The 15,262-nt window shown below is 55.2% G+C and overlaps 1 protein-coding gene across 2 annotated transcripts in view; it reads right to left on the bottom strand.

Moving 5' to 3' along the window:
- The window catches only part of NEK6 (NIMA related kinase 6), an 81,367-nt gene extending 66,651 nt beyond the window's left edge, over positions 1-14,716 (bottom strand). Inside the window, exon 1 of one of the 2 annotated variants that reach the window (XM_045082375.1) lies at positions 14,580-14,716. The gene's annotated coding sequence lies outside the window, so the exon portion shown is untranslated. Of the gene's footprint in view, positions 1-11,663; positions 11,735-14,579 lie in introns of those variants that run through there. The other variant, XM_045082376.1, reaches the window with a different exon arrangement.
- Positions 14,717-15,262: the final 546 nt, after the last annotated feature.

Below are 15,262 nucleotides of genomic sequence, written 5' to 3'. Positions count from 1 at the left end.
ATGGTCCGCGGTGCCCAAAGTGCAGGAGGCAAGCCACATCGGGCGGCCCCCAGGGGAGAAGGAAAGCCTTGCCAGAACACACCCTCCTTTGGGGCCTTATTAGGTCTTGAAAGAGCTGCCGCGTGCGCTAAAACCTGCTTTTGCCAGCAGAAGCCTCATTTTACAAATATACAACAACAACAAAAAACCCGTAAATGGGAAGAAAACCCTGAAGATTAGGCTCCCCTTGCTACAGGGAGGCGGCATGCCCGCTTAGAGCTGAGGTCTTTAGCCTCATCGACTCTGGGCTTAAATAAATAGGTCTGATCGCCAGCTCCCCATTTTGTGAAGATGGAACACGGCGGTTTCCTTGCTTTCCTCCTTAAGGACTGTTTGCTAATCGTGGGATGGGACAGCTCTGGAAACGTTTTCTTTGAAAGGGCTTGTCTGCACCCTCCCCTGACCCACCACATCGGGACACCCTATCGCCCTGGTGTCAGGCCAGCGAGGATCCCTTGACCCCGCTCCCTTCCCTGGCCCCATGCCCACAGGCCCTCACGGCCCAGTAGAGCTTCTCTGGTCTTCTGCCCTGAGAATCGGTGGCATCTCAAGAGTGATTTCACTGAGGGAAGGATGTCCATTTCCAAAACTACACAAAGGGCTCAACCCCCCTCCAATCTGGAGTTGAGCCACTGAACTGTTCTTTGGGCTTCGGTTGGTCCAAGTACAAAATGAGGGCAGAGGGTGAAGCCGGCCTGAGACAGTGGTGGTTGACGACAGGTTGTCTAGGGCTGCGTGACTTGCCAGCTGGGGGAACTTTCTGGGCCTCAGCGTCCTCAATCCTACCATAGAGCTAACCTTACCCCCTCACAGCCCTGGAGCAAAGACTTCCTGGCCAGTCTGAGCATTCCTTTTGTCTATACCCTCCTGCGGCGCCCAGCACGGTCCGGACACACAGTAGGGGCCTTGCTGAGCCTCTGCTCCTCTGAGAAGAACACATGGCTTTCTTTTATGCCTGGAAACACAAAGACACCCACCCACATTAGAACAGAATGGTTTAGGCGGTGTGTGTGCTCTGGGAGCCCAAGGCCTGGGTTCGAAGCCTGGCTCAGCCGCAGACCTACTGTGTACCATTGCGCCACCAACTTAGCTTCGCTAAGCCTCCCTTTCCTTGTCTGTAAAATGGAACTAAAGGACCTGTCTCTCAGGGTCACCAGGAGGAGTCGGTGGCCACAAGAATATGTGGCCAGGACCTGCCCAGGTCGGCGCCGGTAACCAGCGGCCCTGACACGGAGCAGTTCAAGGTCTTGGGAGAGCCCAAGGGAAGAGTCCCATGTTCTCAAAGATAGTTGAGGCAAAGCAGGTCTGAGAGGCCGTCCCAGCCCCCCTGGGAGAGCTGGGATCTAGAACAACAGACAACATGTGAAATCTCAGGAGGCCGTGGGAGTACCACCCCAGGAGAGAGCCCCCCATCTCAACCCCCCTGCGTCTGTCTCCCACACTTGGACCAGCGACGCAGGACGTACTTTACTCCCGGCTTCTTTATGCCGGCTCCCCCCAGCCAGAAGGCCAGCTCCGTTTTGTCTCTTCTGTTCGTCATGCCTCTTAGAACCGTGCCTGGCTTTGTTGGCTCAACGAACGACCGCACAAAACGAGCAAGGGAAGAGTCCCAGGGGGCAGCTCTGGGCTGAGTGACGGCTAATGTCCCAGCATGGAGAGGATCCCCAGAGTGTCACAGGTGTCCCCAAGCTGCCGTCCTCACCCCACGCGGTGCCCTTAATTGTTCAGTACACTAACAGTAACCTCTTGTCACAACCGTTCTCGTGCCTACCTCACTGAGTTGTGAAACCCCCCGCCCAGGGACAGGAACTGAGCCGTGCCCCTGGATTTGCAAGTGAGAAAACTGAGGTCCCCCAGCGGGAAGCAACAAGCCAAGGGGAGTGTCGAGCAGAAGGCAGAGGCCTGGCTGGCATGCAGGGTGTCCGGGTTAACCCACCACCTCCCCCTACCCCCTGTGTCTCAGCCTGAGACTGGTCTGGGGAGGCGGGAGCTGCAGCTAGAGCCTCGGAACCTGCTCCCTGCCAAGGAGGGGTTGATAAGCATCAGCGGCCGCAGTCTGCCTCCTGTCCCGTCCCCACACACGTGCAATGGAGCGTGGAGGCACAAGACTCAGCCGGGCGGGGCCCCAGGCCTGGGTTCAAACCTCAGTTTCCAAACCACGTGGTTTATGGCTTCGGAGTGGTGGCTTCCATCTCTGAACCTCAGTTCTCCTCCTCTGAAAAACGGGGCCAGCCCAACGTTATTGTGGGGATCGACTATGGCAACACAGATGAAATACTTGGCCACATCGCTGGCACACAGTAAGTGCTAAATAAACAAGAGTGAACGTTCCTGAGCCTCCCTCATTCACTTTTTTTTTTTTTAAGATTATTTATTTATTTATTTCACAGAGAGAGAGAGAGAGATCACAAGCAGGCAGAGAGGCAGGCAGAGAGAAGGGGAAGCAGGCTCACTGCTGAGCAGAGAGCCCGATGCGGGGCTTGATCCCAGGACCCTGAGATCATGATCGGAGCTGAAGGCAGAGGCTTAACCCACTGAGCTCCCCAGGAGCCCCTCATTCACGTTTTTGAGAGTAGCCAGATGTCCACATCCTGCGGCCGCCAGCCCCAGCCCCGTTTCAGGGCAAGGAGCGGCGTGGGAAGCTGGCGGAATCTGAGCTCTCCGCCCTCTCTCATCCTCCGGGCACCAGCTGCTTGGCCTTCTTCCCGAGCGAGTGGTCAGCAAGCTCATCATCTGATTTTGGACCTTGTCACACGTCACGGAAGGACAAGAAGTCGGAAGGGATGGGTTTGTCGATGCAGTAACACAGGAGGAATGTGACAAGGGGGCATTTCCAGCGAGACCCATGTCCACGGTGTGTCCTCGGCACGAGAGGCCCGGGGTGAGGCGTGAGACCAGCCGGCCAACCACAGCACTCACAGCCCAGGCTGGCTGGTGGTCTGTAGAGAGGACCTCACAGTGGAACTTCTCCCCCAGGTAAAATCTGGCTCCAAGTTCTGCGCAGTGTGCCCGCCGATGGGAGGAGGCTGTGGCCCTCCATCAGGGCCAGCTTCACGTGCATGTGACCAGTGTAGTTCCGTCTTCCCCTGCCCTGTCCTCTGGAGGGAGCCCCCTGCTTGGGGCTTCATGCTCTGCGTCCACTGCCTTAAAGTCTTCATCTTGGAATCCGTGCGGGCTAAGTGAAGCCTTTGGTGGGATGATGGAGCCTGAGCTCATGGGTAGCTCTGCTCCCCAGTGACCTCTGCCATCCTCCAACCTTGGCAGGGGCCTGGGTGCAGTTGCGGGGGCAGGTGAGTGTCCCTGTGACCGAGGAAGCATGGCATTCAGTCGCTAAGGAAAGCCACCACGACAGGTAGGAAGAGATGGTGAAGGATAAAGCTTTTTTTTGGCTTTTTAAAACAAGGGGATCTGTATTTTCTCTTTGTGCTGGGCCACGCAAATCACGTAGCAGGCCCTACCTTCTATCTATATGTCCTTCTGACCCCCAGCCCCTGTCCCAGAGGCCCCAGGGGGATATCCACGCGGTCTGACACAGTCACTGGTCGAAGAGCTTCTCAGAACTCAGCTCTGCCCTCACCCCTGTCCCTGGAGCTTCTTTTTCGCAGCTGAACCGCTGGTCGCTTATTGTCATCTTGTGGACCAGGCCCTTTTCCGGTGCTGGGGATGTGCCAATGAGCAGGACACTGAGCAGTGATGAAACGGGCAGGACCCATGGTGGAGGCACAGCCAGTGGGAGGAGACTGACCCAGCAGAGCCTCTGGGAGGCCGTGGAAGGAATGGCTCCCTCCTGGAGGGACTAAGCTCTGGGGGTCGGCAGGTGCCTCTCATCTGTAAGGTGGAGACAGGGGGGGCTTCCTCACAGGACTGTTGGAGGCTGGGAGGTGTCTCAGCTCTGCAGGGTCGCATGGCAGGGAGAAGGGAAGGTGTATGCAAAGGCCGGGGCCCCAGGCACTAACTTGGGGACAGTCTGCAGACAATTCCCCGCACGACCACAAAATCAGCAGCGAGCTGAATGGCCAAGGGACAGAAGTGCCAGTTCCAGGGCCCCCACCGTGTGCCAGGCATGGGGCCTGGTGGCTCTGCAGGCGGCGCACAATCGCCCCTCCTGGGTTACAGATTTGTTCCTGTGGCTTCTAGTCCTGCCCAACATTTCAGAGTTGCCTTTTTTCCTGTGATTTAGAAATCCAGTTAGTACCAGGTGGTGGCGGCAGCTTTTCGGACAGGACTGGTCATGGTTGGAGCAGAAAACACGGTGAATATGAGCTCAGAGAGCTACCGACCCGGGGTGCACCCCGGGCCACCCCAGCTGTGGGGTCTAGGGCAGATCTGACCTGCGCTGGGCCTTAGTGTCCCCTCTGTCACTTGGGATTACTAAGAGTCGCATCCTCACAGGGTGGCTGTGAGGACTAGACGAAATGACATCGGTGAAGGGCACAGCTCACAGCAGGTGCTCAATAAACACTGGCCACTGCAGTCGTCCCGAAACCCCAAAACCTCACACCCCAAACCTGAGCATCACGTGCCACTTCCCAGGATTGCGTGGGTCTGCTCCCTCCTTTCTAGCATCTGCACCGACTCTACTCCAAGACTCTCTCCCCCCATTGTCATGGCGCATCAGTCCATAAATATTTAAACAACATGTCATCAGATTATTATAACATATGATCTATAGCACTGATGTGCTGCAGTTCTGCGCATTTGGGCTTCGTTTTCAGAATATCGAGACATAAAATATTTATGTATTTAGCCAACCACGAGATCTCACATTCTGTCTCAAATTGCTGGGTGGCGGCAAGATGTGGAGCTGAGACGCAATGTGTGAAGGGGATGCCTTGTTCTCACGTTGGTTCCTGGGGCATCTGGATTGTTTCTGGTTCATTCGAGGACCTGTGAACGGTGGCTGGCTGGATTTACCACAGAAAGCAGAGGGCCAGAATCAAGAGACACCATCAAAATGCAATGGGAGTTCAAAGCACAAGGCACCGTGTCATTTTCATTCGGTAGCTCCATGGGCCTGCGCATAGTAGGTGCTCAGTAAATGTTCACGGGGAGGGGAATGCACCTGTCACCCACAGCATCACCTGACAGGCTGGCACCCAGCGGGGCTTCAGTCCTACCTGCTCTTCAGTTTCATCCTATCCCCGGTGTCCAGCACCGGTCCAGGCACAGAGTAGGACCCAGCAAATGTTGCCAATGAGCAGCAGTGGGAGGAATAAATGCGTGACCAGATAAATCACTTAATTAGCTAATAAATTAATGAGGGATAATGACTCCCTGTCTGCTGGTCCGGATTACACAGTGTGAGACCTTCCTCCTGAGAAATAAAGGCTCTCCAGTAACCCGTAGTGGATAGGCAAAGGGGTTTTTCTGGGTAATTAAATATCTCGATTGCTAACATTAGCACATCACAGTGACCATATGTCCCAGAATTTTCAGCACTGTGCAATTTCAAAGATGCCATCCCATAAGCCATTCGAGGATCCAGAAACTTCTTATGTACTGGCAACCAAACAGCATCTTCCAAACAGCCTCTCCTGTCCCCAAATGTCACTAAAATGCTTTTACAGACCACTGCCCTTTTGAGAGTTTGGAAATTGTGGTCTTCACATGCCTAACCGACAGACGGGTGATAGCGGAAGGCCTGGGATGTCATAAAAGCATGTGCAAACAAAAGTTGTTCGCTTGAAGCAAAAGTATTTTCTTTGCATAGTTCCCAAATGCTGTGCTGTCACCATCGAGAGTGGGCAGCCCTCACCCTTGTCCCCCAGGCTCTGCACAGACAAAAATCCAATCCTCATTTCCTCCTGGGTGAGCTGAGGAGGCTGGCAATTAAAACAAACACAAAAGGCTCCGAAAAGTCCTGGGGGAGATGAGCAAAGGAAATGCACACACACTGACTCAGGCACACCAAGTCCACACTTCAGATCCTGGTGTAACTAAATCCGGCTGGACTCTGCGGGACCCGCCAAACCTATGGGTGGGCTCCCTGTCTGTCTGCCATGTGGTCCCCAGTGGTCCCGCCATCTGGGCACCCACCCTGGTAGCCCGCCAAGGCCACACCAGCTAGGCAATCCCTTTCCCTTTCAACCCACAACTCCCCATTCTCTGGTCTGGGTAGACTCTGGAGTTGCTTGGGAGAGTTAAACACCTCCCTTTCCCTGAGCAACCCTCAAAAGATAAGCCCTCTTAAAAAAAAAAAAAAATCGATAGAAAATGCACTTGATAGAAAATGTAGCTTGAAGACACATACCCACCCACTCCAAACCAAAGCCACTCCTATACAGGCATCAGGAGCCCCCCATCAGTAGGAAAGGAGCAAAGAAAGAGACCCTGATAACGTTGGGAGGTACAAGCCCTTCTCTAAGCCTAGGCCCCACTCTAGGAATAACCTGAGCCATTATCTAAGAAACCTTCTCTGGACAGCGGTGGCTCAGTAGGCACAACGCAGCCCTTCGCCGCCCACTGGGAGAAGCAGTGTTTGCTAACAGATTCAACAAGTCCACGTAGACATTCTTCCAGCATCCTTCCACTTGCCCACTTGAAACTTCCCATTCATTCTATAAATATTAACTGAGCACCTATTATGTGCCAGGCACCATCCTGGGCACCGAGGACCCAGTGGTAGTCCACAGACCAAGTCTTATCCACACGGAGCTTACATTCTAGTCCGAGAAAGGGATAATAAACATACAGAATCCAGATAGGGTAAGGGTCCTAAAGATATAAAAGGCCAAGTCAGGGAATGGAGAGTGAAGGAGTGACGGGTTCATTTCAACAGGACGGGGACAATAGGGCTTCTTTGGAGAAGTGACTTTTGTGGTGTCCTGAATGAGGGCTGGGGGCAAGTCATGCGGGCACTGGGGGGAAAGGATTTCAGGAAGAGAGGACAGAGGGGAGCATAAGCTTACCACGTCTGAGGAAAAGGAAGGAGACGCCAGGGCTGGAGCAGAGTAAGCGAGAGAAAGACCATTCAGAAGTGCGAGGCAGAGGGAGCAAGAATGTTTCTTGTTCTCGCAAGAATGACCAAATCTCCCCCAGATCCCCAGAGGCCTGGGCAGCCCCTTCTCCCACCACTTGCTCCCTGGTACGTGCTGTTCCTTCCAGCTGCCTGGGAGGCCCTCCCCCGGGCCCTGCGCCTGGGCACCAACTCCCAGCCCATACGACAGGCGTTTCCGTCTTCCGACTCTGCAGACCAGGCCTCGGTGCCGTGACCATTAACTAAGCGCCACACATCTTCGAGTCTCCGGTTCTGTTTCTCGGTCTAAAATTGGCGGAACGACACCCGCCTCGGAGAACTGCCGGGAGGAGGAAGGGAGCTAACCCGCGGGCAGGGTTAGAACGGAACGTAATACAGGGTTGGTCCCCGTACAAAGAACAGGGGGCAACAGCTGAGGAAGTGACAGAAGTTCCTGGCTTCCCCCTGCTGGGGGGCTGCCCACAGCCTAGGACCCCGGTCTCGCTCCCAACTCCCCATCCCGCAGCCCCACCCTGGGGTCCACCAGCCCTGCACCCCAGCGCTCTCAGACTTCCAGGCTTTCCCGCACCCAGCCTGCTGGGCAGACGTCGTGTTTCCCTCGAGGCCCACTCGGAGGCCCTTCCTCCCTGGAAAGCAGCACTCCTGCTACCCAGGGGTGAGCCAGGGACATGTCACCTGCAGGCACCCCCAGGGGCGTGTGACACAAGCCCTGTCCTCCTCCCCAGGTGGTTAGAGGGCTGCAGGGTGGGGCCGTGAGAGGGGCTCCGGGCCAGCTCCCAGAATAACACCTGACCCACAACATCAGGAGCTATTTCTCCAAGGAGTGCGTGGGCGGACAGCCGTGTGTGGCTAACCAGGGAGCCCGCTCCACCCACGCAGCGGTGACCAGGTCTGTGTTTCTGCCACAGACTCTCTGCACCCAGCCCGGGCCCACGCCCCACGACCAGAGCCTTGGCCTGATAGGTGGGAAAGCGTCCTGATCAGCCACGCCCCTGGAAACTGCTCATAGCCTCCCTGGGCCTCAGTCTCCCCAGCTGTAAAATGAGAGGCTTTCATGCCTATATTTTTAAGCATCAGAACCTTATATAAAAAAATTGTCCACGTGACATAAAATTAACCCGTTTAAAGTGAACGACTTGGTGGCATTTGGCGCATTCACCACCTCTCTGGGTCCGAAACGTTTTCATCACCCAAAAGGAAACCCTGTTCCCACTGAGTGGCGGCTCCTCGTGCCTCCTCCCTCAGCCCCGGGGAACCGCCACTCTGCTTTCTGTCTCCACAGACATCTAGATTATGGATATTTCATACAAGAATCTTTTCTTAAAATGACTCCCATGCAAACGGAAATCCTTCTAGAAAACAAATAACAGGGTCAGTGCTGTGGGAAGGGTTAGGGCTGCCCCGTCCCCAGCTAGCGTCCCTCACCCTCTATGGCTTCTCAGGGAAGGCTCTCATCCGAGACCCCTTCCTTTTGACAATTCTAGTCCTAAAGTTGGTTTTCTAAGGCAAATCACCCCCTCCCCCCACCGGCCCAGTGTCCAAGAATTCAGGGCCTTGAGCCTGGGGCTACTGGCCCATTTTCCAGGTGAGGGAGTAGAGGTGCTGGATTCAAGGGTGGCTCCACGGACCACTGATGCTCGCCCCTTACCGCACGCACCAGGGTGGGGTGTCAGGTGTGAAGAGCTGCACAGATGCCCACAGAAGCGTCCTCTGGAAGGGTGGCCACTTCCGTGGGCCCTGCCCTCCCCCTCAGGACAACAAGCCAGCCCCACACAAACTTGAAGGGACACCCCCAGGCCCTTGAGGAGGACTCCTGCCCCCAGGCCCAGGTCTGTGACAGCCGCTCCTGTCAGCACAGACCTCTGATGGGCCCCCTGCCCCCCCCCACGCCGTGTAAATAATTAACAAAACATCTGCCTTGCTTAATGACACACCGTGGCTGACACCGCTCTCGGGGCCTCCCGAGACCTTCCAACGCCAAAAGGACGCATCCAAACCTTCGAGGCTCCCTTTCTGAGCGTCGTGGGGGAGCACAAAATGCTGACTTCTGAATGTCTCCCTGAGCCACTCAGAGCACCCTAACTTGTGTCCCGCCTCGTCTTACCAAACTACCATGTCCCCTTCCAGCTATTCTGAGGGTCATGACCACAGGGCCAGGCTTCAGTGGACCTGAGAGGTCCCAATGCTGCTTGTGGCCTGATTTAGGGCCTCGAGATGCAGGAGCACTGAAAATGCTCTCGACAGGGAAACAATCTTTCTGCCCCATGACCCTGGGCAGGTCCTTAATAACCACACAGTTTCTTCGCCTCCCATAAAATCTCAGGCAGCGAGCGTCAAGCATTTCTGGGGAGACACCTGTGTGCGGAGGGCTTTACACCCATTATTTCCTGTCGTTCTTCCCTCAGCCATTGGAGGTCATAATGTTGTCTGTTTCCCAGATGGGGACACTGAGGCTCGAGGAGACAAATGACTTGCTCTGGGACACCCCACCTCACTCCACTCGGTGCCAACCCTCAAGTTCTTAATGTGATTGTGGGTTCGCACCCTCCCCTCCTTGGGCCTCAGTGTCCATTCTGTAAAATGGGCATGTGGCTCTTCTCTGGATGGTGAGCCTACTGTATTTTTGGGGGGTAGAGCCGAAGGTCATTTGCAGGGTACCCAATGCCCCTTTGCAAATCTCTTCCTGACAACTCCCAGTTGTCAAAGACTTTGGGGACAACAAGGAAAAGAGAGGGCTGGCCTTGGGGAGAGGGGTCGTGGATAAATATGACTCTGCTGCTCACCTGCAGCGAGGGGTTCGTCCCATCTCCTCAACTACAACTTGGGGACTTTGAGGAGTTCTCCTCTAAGGGAGTCTTAGGCTTTGGGGAGGTCTCCGCTAAGGCGCCAGCTCCGTTCTCCAAGGTCAAGCACTGCCCCTCCTCCAGCCCAATTCTGAAGTATGAGACTTAAACAACTCAAGGAAATGCAGCCCGACTGGCTCTCAATGGCAGCTTCCCTCCCCCCTTCCCTCGCAGAAATTCCTTCACACTCTATGGAATTCCTACATAAAGCCCCTTTTTCTTTTCTATGAGGTCACCATCACGCAGATGTGGAAGAGAAAGGAAGAAAGGCTCCATGTGGATCGAGGTCCTTGGAACTGAATGCATTTCAGATCCCGGCTGCACTTTTCAGGTCTGCAGGCCCCTCACTCATCTGTCCCCCAGAGCCGAGCCAAAGCCGCCCATTGGGTTTGGGGTGCAGTGATCCTGCTGGTAGATGCTGAGAGGCCTGGCCAGAAGACTGGGCCTTTGCCACCAGACCACCAGAGCAGTCGTCTGTGGAAAAATCCAGAGTTGGAGACAACACAGCAGAGGCTGTGTATGTGGGTCTGTTTCCACACAGGCCAGTCTGTTAGAGGGACAGATGTCAAAATGCTAGATCACACACCACGGTCAAGTTCCCAAACTGAACGTCACAGGAAGTTACACCACCAACCGATGTGCCCCAATGTCTAGTCTGTCTGGAAGCGGAGTCTGAGGAGGCTGTTGCTCTAATTCAGTTTGGGCCAAAGAAGGGGCTGTGAGCATGTCACCCAGCTCAGAGAGGAATGAGTGAAGCCACTGAATGACCTGATTTTTTCTTTTTAAAATAAAAACATTTTGGGGGCACCAGGCTGGCTCAGTCAGTGGGGCATCTGACTCTTGATTTGGGGTCATGAGTTCGAGCCCCACAGTGGGCAATGGGCTCGCCTTAAATAAATAAATAAATAAATCACTAAAAAATATATATATAAAATAAAAAAACATTTCCCCAGAGACCATCTTGTCACTACCCCAGAGTCAGATATAAAATGGCCAAATACCAAAAAATCCACTGAGGCTCTTTGGTGAATCCTGGCCATCTACCTCCCATTCGTTTCAAAGCAATTTCACACACCCAGGGGGAGACCACCCCAGATGACCACCCTACACATACCCCAGGAGCACCCTTGCTCCCCAGGACCCTTGCACATCCTGGTGACCAGCATATTGGCAACCATCCGCAGTGACAGCCAAGGGAAGGTCCATGCTGATGTACACACCGCTTCAGAAGAATGACATCAGCAGAAATAAATAAATAAATAAATAAAGATGAAAAAATGTAGAAACAAGGACTATTTTTACCTCCCCAAATCACAGGCCAGACGGGAGAGAAATCCATCAATGCCAGAAACGTGGCTGAGCCTTCGCACAAGATCTATTATTTCACACCTTAAATTAACGCATCTCAAAGCAATTTGCAAATGTTCATCAATTCGCAGAGCGTACTTGGGAGAGAAATACCTTTTCCTTCCAACATCAAAGGACCCTTGCAGGGGCTGCCTGCACACCCCCAAACCGCACAGTCCTCAAACACTACATTCCTTTCGGGAACCGCGTCTTGAAGCCCGTGATAAGAAAGGAAATGAATGAGGCAGAGAGACAGGCACACGGCCAGAACAGCGAGTGACAAGAAACCTATGTAGAAATGATCCTGTTGTCAGATGTTCAGAACGGGGAGTCCAGGGGTAACTTGCCATCGCCAAGGGTTGGAACACACTGGGCGCTTCCTGAGGGCAGTGCTCCAGCGGGCTCCTCCCCGCACAGGCCTGGAGATGCCAACCCGCATTTCATCTTGGATGACTCACCAGGGTCTTCCTCCCTCGCTGCTCTAACTCCCTTGCTTGGTCTGACCAGAGAAGAGGAAGGGGATATTCTTCTCCTTTTGACGATTGTTTTGACACTTCCCTTCTGAAACCAATCTCTGGCACTTCATGAGGAAAGAAAAAAATGTGAACTGTGAGCCCTTTCTAAGCTGACAGTCCCGGCCCTGGGTGTGGGTTGTCCACAGCAGAGGGGCAGGAGAGGACAAGGAAGGAGAGCAGCCCCTTCGGGAAGGCCTCTCCCCCAAGCTGGGAGCCTGGCGAGGAGCCCAGCCCCAGAAGAACCTGGAAAACAGGGACCATGATTTTCCAGGTCCTGTGGGAAGACAGTGCGGGCTCTGCTCAGACAAGTCTGAGTTCAATCCCAGGGCCAAACGCGTAGCAGTCCGTGACCTCTGGTGCATGACTTCACCTCTCCGTGTCCCCAGTTTCCTCACCTGTAAAATGGGCGTCATGACAGCTCCCATCTGCGTGTTGCTGAGTGGACTGAATGAACGAAGGCCCTTAAAGCTTTTGGCACCATGCCTGGCACACAGCATACCTTTGATAAATGGTGGCCATTAGGTGTGGGCTACTTTCATGAAACCATGCCTCGCATTTCATCTCTCTGAGCCTCAGTTACGTCATCTGTAAAATGGAGATGACAACCCCCTACCTCATGAGGCAGATTAAAGGAGCAGGTGTGAATGAAAGCACTGGGCACCCCATCGGTGCACCCTCAGGAGACAAGGGTCACATCCCTGGTGCAGAGGACAGGTTTGAAGTCAAGCAGGTGACAGGACTCTGCCTCAACCTCTTTTCAGCAGTCCCAGGCTGGATCTCTCTGTCTCTCTGCACAGTAGGTCCTCCCTAAACGTGCCTTCCCGTCATCCCCTTTCCCTGCTCCCTCCGTGCTCAGGGCCACTGGAAATGCCCCCCCCACCCCCAACCCAAAGCCAGGAGCTTCCATTCTTGAAACCTGAACAATCTGAATGGCCCAAAGCCCAGACCAACCTGGGCCACTGCTTCAGTCTGAGACTTTATTTTCTGAATACAGAAACTACTTTTTAGTCATTTCCGAAGTAGACAGGACGGCAGAGGCTGACAAACCACAGGGACCATTTTAAATCCTGGGCCTTTTCTTCTGGGAAGTTAGGCAAGAACCTTCCCAAATGTTTGCCCGTGGGGCTCTCTGCCAGGGAGTGACTCATTCACAGCTCCCCACAGGCATATTTTATTTGGGGGTGGGGGATGGAGGGAGGGCCCGGCCTTGAGGGGAGAGGAGAGGCAGCATTTCCAGCAAACCCAGAAGGTATTTTGTGTGTGTGTGTGTGTGTGTGTGTTTCATTTTTTTAGGACAAAAAAGAAAAAGAATGTGGATCTTTTTTGTTTCCTTCCAGGTTTTGTTTGCTAAAAGAAGACGTCCAAAGTTCACTCGGGAAGCTGCTGCGTTGGGAACAGATGCTTCCAGCCGGCTCGGCTCTGCGCGTCCCTTTCAATGAAATTCTTCTTCCATTAACACCACGGTTTTTAAATGTGCCTCCAAGATTTGCCTGCGTACGACATTTTCCCCGCAGAAAGGCAAGCTGAGTTTTGAAAATTCAGGGCGAACAAGGGAGCTCAGTGTTTCTAAAGTTGCCCTTAAAGCAATGAAGACTTTCGACAGCAGAGATTTTCGACATTTATAAAGCCCCCCCAAAAAACGGCCCGTCAAAGCTGCAGGACAGACTTTGGAAACCGGTGTCCCAAGCCTGCTGTGATCAATTTGTTACTGTCCTGAGGGCTCATGCTCGAAGCCCAGGCTCAACAAATGAATAAATCAGATTAATATCTATCTACTTAGCAGAGCAGGCAGAGAGGGAGAGACCCTCCAATACACAGACAAGTGTCCTGGGACCCTTGGGCTTCCCAGGGTCAGGACCTTGTCAACCCCAAAGGCCTGGGGGAAAGGTTATAATCTGCCAGCGCCAGAGAGGGGCAAGAACAAACCCAAGAGACCCAGAGGGGTATTTAGGAAGAACTGAACACAAGTCCTCTAGTACCAGGCCAAGTAGCTCTGCTAGGCCCACCAGAGCCCCAGCCCAGCATGAGCATCCTGGGTCCTGCCAGTTGGCCCCACCAAGGCCTGGCTCCAAGGCCTCCCCTACTCTGCCAAGCCCAGCCTAGCTCTGCGGGTCTGACCTCCGCCCTCAGTCACCACACAAGGCCCAGCACCCACTGGGTGCCCACCCCCAGCCTACTTCTGTCCATGGGCTCCCTGGCATGGGGGCCAGGGGCGGACACATCCTACAAGACTCCTGGTGGGTGCAAGGGGGGGGGGGACCCTCACCCTCCATAGTAAACACACTCACACACTCCTGGACACAAAATACTATTTCGTGGCGTACACAGACACTTTTGTCCTCGCAAGCTCACTAATGCACACACAAATCACTTGTGAATGCTCACCCACGTGTGCACACATACTCCCTGAACCCACACAACTCCTTCACAAAAATGGGATCCCACGTGAAGTCCTTGGCACACTCCCCGGCAAATAGTAAACAATAAATGGCTACAGGGGAGCCATGCCCGTGTCCCCCGCACACATTCACCGCAAGTCACCCAACCCAGACCCTCCGACGTGCACACGCACCGTGTCCGCCCCAGCACGCACACTCCCCCAGGCGCACACCCCGAGGGACACACAGACACGCCGCCCACGCACGCTCGGACGCACGGCCGCCGACACGCTGAGACTCGCTGGTTCACTCGCGCCCCGGCCTCCCGCGTGCACCCCCGCCCGCTGTCCCCCGCCGAGTCGCGGCCGCGCGCGCGCGCACGCGCACCCCCGTCACCCCGGCTGGGGGTGACCGCCCCGCCGTCGGGCCCCCGCCCCTTCCCCGTTCCGACCCTGCCGGGCCCCGGTCCCAGGCCACTCACCGAAGCGCGGGCGGCTCGGCCGCTGGCGGGAGGAGCGGCGCGCGGCCCGGCGGGCGGCCGGCCGGAGCGGAGGGTCCCACACGAGTCGGCGGCGCCGCGGCCGCACGCCCGTCCGCTGGGTTCCGCCGCCGCCTGCGCGGGCCCGCGCGCGTTCCCGCCCCTCCCCACCGCGGGGCCGCGCCGCCCCCTGCGCTCGTGCGCGCTGCCGCCACGCTGGCCCGGGGGGCGCCCCGCGGCTACCGCACGGCGCTGGGACCCTTCCGCGCCCCGGAGCCCCTCAGACCGCGAGTGATTCGACCAGCCGAGCCCTCCATTTCAAAGACGGGGAAACTGAGGCCCATACTCTCAGGGCGAGTCAGGCCCAGCAGACTCCCCTCCCCCCTTCTCAGGTTCTAGAGATTTAGGATTAGGGTCTGAGGTCAGCGAACTTCGTGGACCCCTCCCCCGCTTCCTTGGGGACCCATCTACTAACATTGCTCCATTCTCGGTCCTGGTCACACTGGCCAGTCAGCTAGCGCTTATTATGTGCCTACTGAATGCAAACACACATTCAGAAGTAGACTCCAGGTCTATCTCCACATGGTGGTGAAGGTGCGGCTCCTTGCCCTCAAAGTGCCAGCGTCTCCTCATCTGGAACCCCCCAAATCCTGTGGACCCCAAGACAGTAAAAGCCAATGTGCAAA

The sequence above is a fragment of the Mustela putorius genome, unplaced genomic scaffold (assembly GCF_011764305.1).
Source record: "Mustela putorius furo isolate JIRA1106 unplaced genomic scaffold, ASM1176430v1.1 tig00000596_pilon_pilon_pilon, whole genome shotgun sequence".
In the NCBI taxonomy this organism is placed as follows: Eukaryota; Metazoa; Chordata; class Mammalia; order Carnivora; family Mustelidae; genus Mustela; species Mustela putorius.
The sequence above is the reverse complement of the archived record's forward strand: the minus strand, read 5'-3'. Positions and strand labels throughout refer to the sequence as shown.